This window comes from Pongo pygmaeus, chromosome 1, assembly GCF_028885625.2.
Source record: "Pongo pygmaeus isolate AG05252 chromosome 1, NHGRI_mPonPyg2-v2.0_pri, whole genome shotgun sequence".
In the NCBI taxonomy this organism is placed as follows: domain Eukaryota; kingdom Metazoa; phylum Chordata; class Mammalia; order Primates; family Hominidae; genus Pongo; species Pongo pygmaeus.
Genome location: NC_072373.2, coordinates 499,061 through 513,301, shown reverse-complemented (window position 1 = coordinate 513,301; position 14,241 = coordinate 499,061). Strand labels below are relative to the sequence as shown.

At 39.8% G+C, this 14,241-nt stretch overlaps 2 protein-coding genes across 6 annotated transcripts in view; both read left to right on the top strand.

Moving 5' to 3' along the window:
* Positions 1 to 2,749: 2,749 nt before the first annotated feature.
* LOC129033027 (olfactory receptor 14I1-like) overlaps positions 2,750 to 14,241 on the top strand; it is a 76,376-nt gene continuing 64,884 nt past the window's right edge. The window contains exons 1-2 of one of the 3 annotated variants that reach the window (XM_054480937.1): positions 8,511 to 8,555; positions 11,921 to 12,026. The gene's annotated coding sequence lies outside the window, so the exon portion shown is untranslated. Of the gene's footprint in view, positions 2,884 to 8,510; positions 8,556 to 11,920; positions 12,027 to 14,241 lie in introns of those variants that run through there. The other 2 variants (XM_054480959.1, XM_054480948.1) reach the window with 2 other exon arrangements.
* Positions 2,750 to 14,241, top strand: part of LOC129033048 (olfactory receptor 2G6) — a 56,598-nt gene continuing 45,106 nt past the window's right edge. The window contains exons 1-2 of one of the 3 annotated variants that reach the window (XM_054481003.1): positions 8,516 to 8,555; positions 11,921 to 12,026. The gene's annotated coding sequence lies outside the window, so the exon portion shown is untranslated. The other 2 variants (XM_054481014.1, XM_054481025.2) reach the window with 2 other exon arrangements.

Genomic DNA, 14,241 nt, shown 5'->3' with positions numbered 1-14,241 from the left:
TGTGAAAAATTTTAAACTCCTCTGTCAGGGCTCAGAACATGATACTTCCAAATACGGCTTCTAGAAGAGATCTAAAAGTAAAATCCTAAGCCGCCCAATCAACTGAATGGACCCCCTTCTTGGCCAGTGGAGCTGAGAGCAATCTGAAAAAGTAAATTTCAGGCCATGAGGGAAAGGGGATTGGGCACACCCTGTTGCATTCCCTCCATTTTGGAATTAACATTAAAATAGAGATCATAGGACTGACAAAACTATAAGATACCAAATTCCAACCTGACCCCCATATAGCCTCACATGACAGATAGTAGACACTGAAAGAAATAAACATATTTTACCACAAAATCTATTTATATGACAGATTTTGAAATGGCCCTGCAAAGCTATCTTTTGTGGGGGAAATTTTGCATGCGCCATTAGTACAGCTATGCCTTTTCCAGATCTAGGAAAGATAAACTCTGAGACTCACCTTTTAAGGTCCAAAAAGAGATATTTACCGTCTATTCTTTCTGAAGCCAGCTACATGGAGGCTTCATATACGTAACAAGAATCTTAGCTTCCACAAACTACCTTATCTTAACTCAAGCATTTTTTTCTACTAACTTCAAGTCTTTAGCTTAACTCTTTCAACCATCTGCCAATCAGAAAAATCTTTGCATCCACCTATGACTCATAAGCCTTCTACTTCATGTCCTGCTTTTTCAGGCTGAAACAATGTATATTTTACATGTATTGATTTATGACTTTGCCTGCAAGTTCTTTCCCTAAGTTTTAGGGAGACAGAAGTTACCTTGGGCACACTTTCTCAGGATCTTCTGAGGCTTTTCCCCGGCCATCATCACTCATATTGGCTCAGAATAACCTCTTTAAATATTTTACAGGGTTCAGCTTTTTCATCAGATGTAAACTTGACATACTAAATAAGCTGAAGAAAACTGAGAAAACCGAAGAGGTAGAAAGGTCACTTTCTGATTTTTTCTGCCCTTCTCCCCTGAGAGCTGTCCACAAAAGAATTCTCAGACCTACCTGTTCTGAGAGAAGGTAATAAGCCCCTTATTCCAGAGGGGCCCTGACCAATGCCCAGAGGGAAACAAATGTCACATGGGGAGGCCACTAAGAATCTGAACAAACCTTGCTAAGTCCTCCTCCCCAGTTTATTTCCATTATATCATATTTTTAAATGTTCTAATCATACTTTTAAGGCTTGTAGGCCTCATGAAACTTCTATTAAATAAATTTGCTATACTTTTCTCTTGCTAATCTGTCTTTTGTTAGAAGTATATCAGCCATGAACCTTTTGATGAGCAAGGAAAAAAAGTCTTAGTTTTTCCCCCTATACCACTAATTGTAAACTTTGCAAAGTTTTGATACTATCTGTCATCTTATAGTGTGACCCATCTCATTCACAGAGAAGTCACAACAAAGCTCATGTGGTCTATGTAGTCCATTTATATGGTATTTTGCTAAAGTTTCTATACTCCTAGATTCTTAGGCTTAGCATCACTAAGAGTGATACACTGTGGGTCTGAACTGTATCAGTTCACATAACCTACTTCTGAGACACAGTTAGGACAGGGCTTGGTCCCCACCTCTACTATCACATTTTTTTCCCATACCTGCCAACCTCCAGACCTTGCACCACCACCTCCACTGGCACGATACCCACTGCATGGATAACTTGAAGAAACTAAGATAAGCAGCATTCCACCATAAATCTTATTCAAGGGAGTTAACCTTATCACTCACATGTGTGTAAGACCAGAAGAATGACTGATCTTTACCCCTTGCTTCATTATAATACTAAAATCTCCACCCAGGGAAGGGCTTACCCACCATTTTTTGATCATGCAATGTATGTGTTAACATAATTTCTCACTGTGCCTGCACATCCTGTGCGCCACTTCACATGTATAAAGAGCCTCCCATACCTCATGATTATCCACATCACTCATCTTAAAACAGAGCAGACCAGGCACGGTGGCCACGCCTATAATCCCAGCACTTTGGGAGGCCGAGGCGGGCGGATCACGAGGTCAGGAGATGGAGACCATCCTGGCTAACATGGTGAAACCCCGACTCCACTAAAAATACAAAAAAAAGTCGGGTGTGGTGGTGGGCACCTGTAGTCCCAGATACTCGGGAGGCTGAGGCAGGAGAATGGCGTGAACCCGGGAGACAGAGCTTGCAGTGAGCCGAGATTGCGCCACTGCACTCCAGCCTGGGCAACAGAGCAAGACTCCGTCTCAAAAAAAAAAAACAAAAAACAAAACAAGAACAACACAGCAAAGACCTAGCCATGGGGAACCAGCCAGAGAACTGTCATTCCAGTGCTGTCTCTCTTGTGTTAGAGCATAAGCCCTTAATAAAGCCTTGTCTGGAAAACTTGCTTGGTCTCATGTCCATTTCTACTGCACAGAAGCCCAAGAACCTGTGGTTAGTAATACTTCCACATTTTGGCCTGAATGAATCAGGTACTCTCTGTTTAGCTGACAGGTGACTAGTTTCCTTTATTATTTTCATAGTTTTACATCTTATGTATCAATATGGTTTGGCTCTGTGTCCCCACCTAAATCTCATGTTGAATTGTCATTCCCAGTGTTCAGGGAGGGAGCTGGTAGGAGGTGATTGGATCGTGGGGTGGATTTCCCCCTTGCTGTGCTCATGATTCTGAGTGAGTTCTTGTGAGATCTAGTTGCTTAAAAGTGTGAAACACTTCCCCTTTCGCTCTCTCTCTCCTGTTCAGCCTTGTAAAGATTGTACCTGCTTCCCCTCCACCTTCCCCCATGATTGTGTGTTTCCCAGGGCCTCCCCAGCCATGCTTTCTGTAAAGCCTAAGCAACTGTGAGTCAATTAAACCTCTTTTCTCTGTAAATTACCCAGTCCCAGGTATGTCTTTATAGCAGCATAAGGACGGATTAATATGGTATCTATCTCTAAACAACAGAGTTTACTCTTGCCTATTTTTGAACTTTAAAAATGAAGTTACTTTGAATATATTATTTTAACTTTTTTGCTAAATATAATTTTTGTGATATTCAGCTCATTATCTTGTATAGTTTGCTCATTTTCCTTAGCATATGCAATGTCATTGAATGAATATCTTATTAATGGATATATTTATCCTATAGTTATTAGTATGTATGTTATTTTCAGCTTGGGGCTATTATGAATGCTTTTGCTATTGACATTTATGTGCTTATGTTTTCGTATATAAATGCAAAAAAATAGTGCCTATACCTATGGGTAGAATTGATGGGTATGTATTTTTCTGACTTATAATGAGGTTGAGTAACTTTTCTTTATCAGCCATTTAGAGTTTCTCTTTTGTAAAGTACCTATTCAAGTATTTTTCCCATTTGCTATCAAATTTTGGCCTTTTGTTATAGACACATAAGAATTTTTTTTGTACATGTGCTGGATATTGTTTTCAGTTTTGTTACACATCTGCTAGTTTGTGACCTATCCAAGTGTTTAAATTTTATTTATTTGTGAATTGAATTACCAATATTTTACTTTATATTAGTCTTTTTTGTCTTAAGTAATCTGTTCATAACCTGAAGTCAAGAAAATATTATCTATCTTATCTTCTAAAAGCTCATAGTTTTTTTTTTTTTTTCTTTCTTCACCTTTTAGTTTTTAACCTGCCTAAAACATGTTTGTGGTATGTGACTTTAGGCAAATTTTCCATTCTCCATATGAACAAACAATTTTCCCAATACAACTTCATAAATTTATTTTTCCCAGATCTGCAGTGACATCTCTGTCTCCTTTATAGTCACATTCCACAAAAGCTTTGCCTGCTCTTGGTCTCCCCAATTTCTCCACTGTCCTCTCTATTCAGGATATTTACCTCTCATTTCAATGATCTTTATGTGGATAAATCAAATCTTTCAGGCCTTATTGTGCTAGGGCCATCATTACAGTTTTTGTTTGTCTGTTTTTTTTCCTTGTTTTGATATAACTGTCTATTCCCTCAATTGAAGATGTGTGTTTTGTTTTGTTGCATTTTCATGTGTCTTCAAGTACACCATACTGACTGCTTTTCCTAACTCACTGTTTTGCTTTTCCTTTTAATTTTTTTTTCTCCTTGTGTCATTTCTTCAGGCTCACTTCTTAATACTGGAGGGCTCCTAGCTCAGTTACTAGTCCTCTTCTTTTTATTTTCTGTACCTTTTCTCTGTTAAGCTCATTGGGGTTCTTAGCTATAAACATGTATCTATATAATATCTATGTATTAATGACTTCAGTTCAAAACAAACTTGGCATTCACCAAATTGATCTGTGCCTCTGTCTTCCCACACTAAACTTCCTGCAACTGCGTCTTTCCTGAGGCCCACTGGTAGGAGGTCCACAATTTCAGTTGCTCAATCCAAGCCCTTAGAGTTGCCCCTGGTGCTTCTCTTTCCCTTGAAACCGATATCCAACTAGTAAAGGAATCCTGTTGGCTCTACCTTCAGAAGACACCTAGGTTCCAACCATTTCTACAATATGTTCCTGCTTTACCTAAATCCTCTAAGGGTTATTTCTAAAGCAGCAGTTGAAGAAATATCAGATCATGCCACTTTGGTGATTAAAACCCCATTGTAGCTCACCATTTATTGGGAGTAAAATCTAAAATTCTTACAGTAAGCTCTACGGGGCCCTTTTACCTGCTCCTCTCCCCCATTACCTCTTAGATGTCTGCTTGTGCCACTGTTTCCCTCACTGCTCCAGCCATCCTGGCCTTCTTGTCATTCTTTGAATAAGCCATGTGCATTCTCACCTCAGGCCTGTCCTACCAGTTGTTTGTTTTTTTTTCTCCACTTGGGATCCCTCCCACCCCGACACTCTCTTCAGGGCTAAATTCTTTATGTCCTCAAGACTGCTCGAATGTTATCCTTCCAAAGAGATCCATACTATCGATGACATTGTAAAAAGCAACAAACATTACCACAGCTTCAGCCATGCTTTCTCTCCCTTCATCTACTCTTTTTCCCCTTCTCTATACCATTTGACATTGACAGACTATATAGTTAACTTCTTTTTTCTGTTTATTATTGTTCACTGCTTCTGGGCTACATAGGCAGCTTCATGAGGACAGGCACCTATTTTGCAAACAAATATATCCCAAGGGTCTTAATAGTTCAATAGATGGCTGTACATAGTATAAATTCAACAAATATTTGTCAGATGAAATAAGGCTTCATAAAATTTCTGTAGATGCATGGACCTATTTCTGAACTCTTTATTCTTTTTCTTTGGCTTATTTGTCTTGTGATGTGTGAATTGTATACCGTTTAACAGTTTAACTTCAAAGTAAATCCGAATTTCTGGTATGACAATTTATCTGCATTGTTCTTATTTAACATTATCTTGGCTGCTATTCTTGGCTCTTTGATCACCTTTTTAAGAATCAGCTTGCCAAATTGTACTCGTATCCTCCAGCTATCTAGCTAGCTATCTGTCTATCTTGGGAGAGAGAGAACATTGAATCTATATCTCTAACTGTAGTTCTGGCTGTAAGTATCTATCTTCATTAATCTCTGAATCTATTTCTATTTCTTCAGTATCTCAAACAATCCGTTCCTTTTTAAACTCCCTTTATTATTATGTTAAAGTATTTCAAGGTAAATAGCCAATGTTTTGTCATTGTAGCCCTAAACATATTCCTATGCATCCATAAAAAGTGAGAACAGTGCACCAGTCTTACACTGAGTCCTTCATAGGACTTACATACAACACCCCAAAATCTCAGTGACTCACACAACAAATGTATATGTCTCAACTTATTGAAGATACCATTCAAAAGAATTTCAAAATTATTTTTGAAATTCAAAAGAATTAAAGTCATGAACTCAGAAAATTTTACAACAGTGTTCATAGCTCCATTATTTACAATAGCCAAAAGGTTGTGTCCATCAATAGACAAATAAATAAGCAAAATGTGATATATACAAGCAATGTGGTACTATTCCACCTTCAAAAGGAATGAAACTGTGATATTTTCTGCCACATGGATGAACCCTGAAAATGTTATGTGAAGTGAAGTAAGTATAAAGGCAAATATTGAATGATTCCACTCATATGAGGTACCCTGTTGGAGGCCAAAAGAGTGAGGGTCGTGATCAACTCAGTACCCCACTGGAGGCTGGGTGAGTAAGCCGCAAAACTGCTTCTCATAAATGCAGAATGTTGGCAAACTGACAAACTGCGTTTGCCACACAGAGGTTATGCTGAGGGCAGTCACGCCCCAGGCACAAGTGTTTCTTGTTATTAGGTACATCTGAAAGTCTGATAGCAATGATGTGAACCTGTAATCAATCAAGTAGCTTGCCAATCGTGACGTCCTCCTCACTGCTCTGTCTACCCAATAAATATAGAGGGCTGAAAAAGCTCAGGCGGCTGCCCTTGCTCAAAGCTGGGATCTCTCTTCTTCCCCCAAGCTAGTTTTTCCTTAAAACTGTTTTCTTCTGTCTTTTGTTACCGTTTCTACATTCATTTCTTCATTCAGTCCTGTAATGATGGTCTCAAGTAGTAATTGTACAAGTGTTTCACAAGTGGTGCCTGAACAGGGGCATCCAAGGACAAGTATGGACCTGAAGAGGCCTGGAGGGATAAATAGATAAGCAGGGATAGAAAGACAGAGTATAGGTAGGGAAAGACAGGAACTTGCAGGAACTAACAGGGACTATGGGGATAGATAAAGACTAGCGGAGACTAGCAGAAACTTGCAGGGACAGACAGGGTCCTATAGGGACTTGAACAAGGAAGGTCTGCTGGAACAGAAACCAAAGCTAGCCAGACAAATGAGGAAACACCATTACAAGTCTGCCAGCAGCAATATAAGGCTAGTGCTCTAAAAAGGTACTTGTCAGTGCCCCAGAGGCTTGAAGAACGGGAAGCTTTTGAATCAGGGTAACATGGGGAAGAATTTGGTTATTTCTTTTCCTTTGTTTGGAGTTTGGTACATAGCATTTGTTATTTCAGGGCCTGAGAATATTTTGCCCCACTTACAGCACCTATCAAAAGTGGTAGACAAGAGGGAGAATGAAAACTGGCTTGCAGCATTTTTTGTGGCTACAGAAATGCTCACTTTGACAATGGCTTATGAGGATACAACTGTGGATTGGAACGTGCAGTGGCACCTGTGAGGTGTGCAGAAAGTTTAGGAGGTTTTCTTAGAGCTTTTCAAGATGGTGGGAACTGGGCTTCACTGACTTAAAATGTTGACTCAGGCAACGGCTAATTTTGGTAGTTGACGGACCTAAAAGGAGCCAAGGGTTGAGCCCTAGAGTGGAAAAGTTAAGTGTAGAGAATCGGGCGTTTCAAAAATGCCGTCAGACCTCTGGGCAGAAGGGATCTTCTAACAGCTCTCCTCTCAACAGAAAAAGCGCCAGGACTTTGCCCTCGTTGCAATAAGGGAAATCATTGGGCTCATCAATGCTACTCAATAGTTCATCAGAACGGCACCCCCCTGTCGGGAAGCGAGAAGCGGGCCTGGACCTGGACACCTCGAACAAGGGGGCTTCCCCGGTCCAGGCCACAGCTCCGTTCCAGGGGGTTTCTGGAGGTGCTTTGACTCCCCCTCAAGCACCTGGAAGCACATGATTACATCTCCCAAATGAGCGGGTTACACTTACAGGAAACAAACTTGACTCACACTGGCATTTGGGGACCTTTGCCAACAGGATAGGGGGAATTAATTTTAGGCAAAAGTCATCTTAACTTGCGGGGCGTTACTGAAGTCCCAGGAGTTCTTCAGATTATGGAGAAATTCAGGTAGCGGTAACGTCCCAAGATCTCTGGGTTTTGAACCAGGGGAATATATTGCGCAACTGTTGCTTATCCCCTGTAAATCGCACCCCTCCCTACGTAAGAAGCGAGGTGGTCAGGGATTTGGAAGTACAACTAGGAGAAAGATCTGTCACAACCCATAGCATCTAACAGACCCGCCTGCAGAAGTGCAGACAGAAGGCTTAAGGATTGCTTTTTTGCTGTACTGTTGCATGAGAAGGATAAGCCTCAATTTGTTTTCTGTGCCTTCTGTTCATCAGAAAAAGCTTATTTCACTACCAATAGAAAGTTTCACCCGCAGCAATTAGGCAAAGAGGCAGAAGCTGAGCCGCAGCTTGTGGAGCGGAGGCTTCAGCAGTGGCGTGGCTCCCGGCTGCAGCCACAGAGGCCTTTGCTTTTGTAGTTACCGACGTGGGGCGAGGATGTGCCTGTGTCTTTACAGGAGATGAACAAACCGTGCGGGTGCCCTCGGGACGAGCACCGACCGGAGTCCCGCTGACATCAACCCCCATTATGCAGGGACAGGCATTATTCAATTTAAAAAAAAAAAGTTGGAGGCCGAAAGGAGGGTCGTAATCAGCTCGGTTTCCCACTGGAGGCTGGAGGAGGAAGCAGCCAAACTGCTTCTCATAGATGCAGAATGTTGGCAAACTGACAAAGTGCGTTTGCCGCGCAGAGGTTATGCGGGGGGCGTCACGCGCAGGCACAAGTGTGTGTCATTCGGCGCGTCGGAAAGTCTGATCGCAACAATGTGAACCTGGAATCAATCACGCAGCTGATCCATCGTGAGTCCTCCCTGCTCTTTCTACTCGATAAACGCGGAGGGCTGAGCAGCTCGGGCGGCTGCCCTTGCTCACTCGAAGCTGGGAGCTCTTCCCCGAGCCCAGCGCTGCCTTAAAACAGTGTTTCCCCCATTTCTACCTTCCTCCCTTCGCTCAGTCCTGTAATGAGCCTCAAGCAGTAACTGCGGTAGTGACGGTCTCAAGTAGTCATTGTACGAGGTTGCTACAGCACCTAGAACAGGAAAATCCATAGAAACAGGATAGACGTTACCAGAGATGAGGAAAAGGAGAAATAGTTAATCTTTAATGGGTACAGAAGATTCGTTTGGGATGAGGAGAAAGTTCTGGAGACGATGGATGGTGGTGATGGTTGTGAACCTAAAGGAAAAAACTGAGGCAAAATTAACCAAGCATATTTGGACCAAGACTGGGAAATGCAATCTGAGAAGACAGATTCTAGTAGCCTTAAATAAATGCTCCAACTAATAGCGGTTATAATGGGGCTTCTAAGGGAAAAGAGAAGTTCTAAGCTCACAAACTATTGATCAGCTAGACATTGTTCTGTAGCTATTGATCAGCTATACACTATTCTCTGTAGGGAACATGAAGATAATTGGTAAAGGTCATATTGTACAACTTGTAAGATTTTAGGTAACTTACCAGCTAGTCTGGAAACTACACGGGGGGAGGGAAAGTATAAAATTCCTTTAAACAACCCCAGGCGCACGTGTGTGAGCAGGGCTGGTTAGGGAAGTTACTGAATTCTCATACTCATGTCTCTGAGCCTAAAACATTTTGTAAAACTCACATTCTTCAGACTGCTCTGAATCATTTTTCTCAGTTTCAAATATTTTCTAAGGTCAACTTTTGTGGAAGCTAAGGCGCGCAGGTCATATATGAAAGTAATTTAACAGTGGCTTTCTCAGATTGCACCTCAATCCTAAACAAAAGGGGAAGACCCAAAGAATTTTCTAAACTACCAAAAATTTTAAAAATTCCAACCATACTAGGATTGAATCATCTTCTTGCTTATAGAAAATATTATCTTACAGTACATAGTAATGTAGCCAGTTGTTGGAAAAAATAGTAAAAGTGGTAAGTTAACCAGTTAAATAAGATTTAAGTTGGTGTTTTTATGTATTTGTGGTATTTTGTCAGCTTTTTAAAGGTGTAATTTGTTTCACTGAATAGAATATACCTGTGCAATCATGATTTGTAGCCTGTTTTCTTAAGACATTCCAGATTGCCGTAAGCTTCAGTCTCAGAAAACCTGAATTCCACCCCCCACTAATTTAAACACCAGTTAGGTAAATATAAATTACATGAGAAAGAGCCAAGATCATGCAGGCGTAGATTGCAGCACAGCAAGACCGCAGGGTCTAAAAATGCCCCCCCTCTTCCCCGCTCCCCCCAGGAATCGGTGTGGGCCCTTGTGAGAATACTGGAACGAGAAAAGGAGGTCTTACTGCTACTTGAAGTAACCCAAAGATCTTCTCTTATTCATTTTACTAATCTCAGTGTATATATTTTTAAATGCTTGCAATGCTGAAAGTCTTATGTATTACAAGAAAGACAGGATGATTAGGTACTAGAGTGATGGGGAATGGCCAAAATGTATCTTTTGCAAGACAACACTTTAGAAACGTTGATTTCTATTTCAAGAGAAAATGCCTAAAAGTTGGAGGTGTAAAAAGAAACTTTCAAAACAATGTCGTGAACAAAGTAAAAGAAAAAAGCAATTTAAGCTGCAGCTGCCAGCAACCTGACTTATCTGGGTGTTTAATTTGTAAATTAAGAGGTTACATTTTTAAGGTGAAGGAGTTTGTCACATTTACATAAACTGTAATTGCAGGCTAGGGACAAGGACCCTAGAGACAGTGATGTCAATTTATCTCCTGAATGGGAGTACTAGCCATCACCATGATGCAAGCTCTATTTAAGTCACTGGATCTCTATCTTCTTAGCAGCCTGCATAATGTAGCTGCTGTCAACTGGCATTAGTATTAGGCATTTACAGATTCAGGCTGGTCTATTTCTAGATCTTCAAACGATTCGCCTATCACTGTATTTTAAAGTCTCAATAGTTAAGGACTGACCCTTATCCTTCTGCCAACAAGATGTAATTCCATGCCTAATCCACTGTACCTTCTTGTTTGAATTCATAGACACTCCCTGCCTGTATTCTTGTTTCAGTTCAGAAAACAAGTTTGAAATACAGAATACAGAATATAGAATACTTCCAGATTTAGAAAGTCTGAATGTATGCCTCTTAGTTCCCCATACTTCATAAAAGGAAATGCTGAACTGCATGTACTACCTTAGTTCTGTAAGGTTTTTCTCAATATTCAGATCATCATGTTTGGGGAAGATACTGTATAAGCTTGCAGTCTTGATGATCAATTGCAGGATGCTTTAAATAGATTCTGGACTTACTGGAAAGTTGGTTCAAAAGAGATACTGGAGTGTGGAAGTTGATACATCTGACTTTGAACTATAGAGATACTTGTGGATAGTGCTACTCATAAATCTTACATAATTTGATCTCGTTTCTTAGTTATGGACTGTTATCTTTTCTGTACATCAGAATGTAGCATATTACTTGAATTCTATACAGATCTGTCTGCATAATGAGATTCCAACAGTTTTTATCATTGCAACATATATTCACCTATACAATTTTAAAATCTTCATAAAGAGCTTATCTAATTCGTAGTATTCTACCTTCTTAGGTACCTCATAAGCATCTCTAAAAATGGTTGTTAGGAAGACCTCCATATCCTGCTCCAAGAAACCATTGCACCATACTTATTTAATATAGAAGTTCCCAGAGGCTGATAGAACAGAATGTTGAGTGGCTTGCCAGATGTCCAGAAGCTTATCAGTGTTGAAGATAGAATATAAAGCCAGCTTTCTGATTTAAAAACCATCTTTAATGTTCACAATGCTACATGACAAATGCCAAGAACAATGTTTCAAGGGTAGGAATAGACAGGGGAAGAACTCACTTCAACTTCTCTAGAGACTGAAGGTGATCATGCCCTTGGTCTGCTTCAAGACAATCCCTCGGCCTTAATCAAAACTTCTCTACCGTTCTAAAGATTCCCCAAGTGATTTTACTTTAGAAAATCTTTTCTTCCACAACTAGAAGTGACACTTCATGTGAAAATACTGCTGGGGAGGAAACTTAATTCTCTGTACAATCAGATTCGTTATGTCTTATAGTCAGGGTTGCCATCTAGCCCTGTTTTTCTCAAGATATTCCCTTTCTTATGCCTGTTGTCCTCATGCCCTGTCTAGCTTAGCCTTTCAGCACTCAAATGCATTCTGAGGTAGATGGTCACCAAGAATTGTGCCAATCTTTGATGCAGGGCAGAGTCTGACAGAAGAACGACAACATCAAAAACGGAAAAGTAGAAAACTTGGCTTACCTGCTGCTGGATCTGCTATTGAAGAGAAAAACATGGACAGCAAAGGGTGAGATTCCCAAAGCTAACTGTCGCTGCTATTATAATCTTAAAGCTAACCTGGCACTTTTTTTTGTACCCACTTTTTATACCAGAATTTATACATGCAACAAGGGTGAAAACTAATTTTACCCATGATAGTGTTCCCACATCAACAAGGAGAACTGTTGGAACTTAGGTCATTCCTGCTCATCATTCACAATTGAACTCCTGCTTATTTGAAGAACTCCAATTAGATAGAACTCACCGGCATGATCTTAAAGTACAAATTTATCATATGGTTGACCTCATAAACCAATGGTTGCATAGTTTTAATGTCTAGACCAAAGATTTTAAATGCATAGTTACATTTTAAAAAATTTAAAACTGTATATTAATCACATACCTGGATGGAAAATATCTTTTTCAAAAATCCAGCACACAGAATGAAAATAAATGTCTTAAATATTTCAAAACTTTTTGGCCTAAACATCAAATAGCTACAATTACAAGTAACTTGGGGGGCAAAATGGCTGCACTAAATAGTACATAAGAATATTACTAAATAATCTATAGACACTAATCTTGACAAATCACCTATATAGAAAACTTCATGAAAAATCAAAATAGTATATATTTTGTCTATGTTCAATTTTTTTCATAAATCCATATTGTGAGTTTAGATACTAGTGCTAAATGCTGGGGCAAGCATGATGCTGCTGCAAGTGTGTTCTGTTACTGTTCAGCATCTAACAATTTGGTGATAAGCTTCTAAAGCATAGTAAGCCATTTTCCATGAATTATGCCAGAGAATTCACCTCAGAATATTGTATATTTATAATAAGCAAACTCAATGTGAATGTAAACCAACTAAGCTGAGTGTGTCATATTATTCAATCACAGCAATATTCTGTATAAAGACTACGTGGGAAAGATGTGCTAAATATTATGTATATATAAAACTGGACGTTTAAGGTTTGGAATTATGCATAGTTATTACATGGGGCATGGTATAATCCAGTTGATTCCTTTATTTTCTAAGTATGCTTAAATGTTGCTATACTGGGTAATTCTTAAAATACAGGGAATGAATCAACACTACCAGAGTGGAAAATGGTTTTAAAATCTGAGTGGTTAGGAGCCACTCATATCTCCCCTTTCCCTTTGTGAAGAAAGCTGGGGAGATCCCCAGGGTCTCATTAGCAAGTTTCAGGGCCAGGAGTATTCATGGTCAGGGTTCAGGACACAGCTGCCCTGATAAGGATATTTTTGGACCCATTTTTTCCTCTTGGGCTTTAATATTCCCAGTGGACCAATAGCAGTCACTGTGGCTGGTCCCCAGTAGGTAGCCACCATTCTCTGAATTTACTGTGAAATAACAAGCATAGCCCTCCAAGGATCTTGTTCTTATTAAATTATGGACAACCAGGTCTGGGTGAGCATTTAGTGCTCTCCACCATACGAATTGCTACTAAATGTTTGCCTTTAATTTCCCCAATGGTTTACAGTTTTTTAAATAATAGATACATTATAAATCAGCTGATGGAAAGCTCCGGCATAAAGCTGGTAATATTTCAAGAATGAGAACTGAAAAATGCATAAGGATATAATGTGGGTTTCATCAGTAAAAATCTGAGAATTTAATTTTCATCGTTTTCCATCCATCCATTGTGGCATGGTTGTGGTGGAATGTACTGAGGGGCCCTGGTGTGAAGTTCCTGTCTACCAGCCAGTGGGCTGCAGCTTCCATCATTTTTATTGTCCTTTGTTCACATACCAAATAAGTCAAAACTGCTGAGGTCTTAAAACCATTCTGAAAGTGCACCTGTGATCACACAACACACGTTCTTCATGTGCCTCAATTCTAGGCTCCTTGTTGAAGACAGACAATGTCTTATATTCAAGTCCTTTCAGAATATCAAACTTTGGCTTACCCAATGTGCTTCTCGGGAAACATTTATGGAATGAATGAATTGATGTCTACTTTGTCCTGTTGGAAAACAGCATAGAACAATTACACTGTCACTGTTTAAAGAAAACCATGTTCCTCTGGGGAAGTTTCCTTAAGCCTCATTATTTTCAACTGTAGAATGGTCTAGTATCTTACAAAGTTGTTTGGAAACGTAAAATTTACGAATCAGTTATTAATGTTCTTACTGCTATTTGCAGGTGAATGCATATACAAGTAAAGCCATTTTTCTAATTTGGTACACACCTAAATTTTTTGGATCAATTGTCTAATTTGG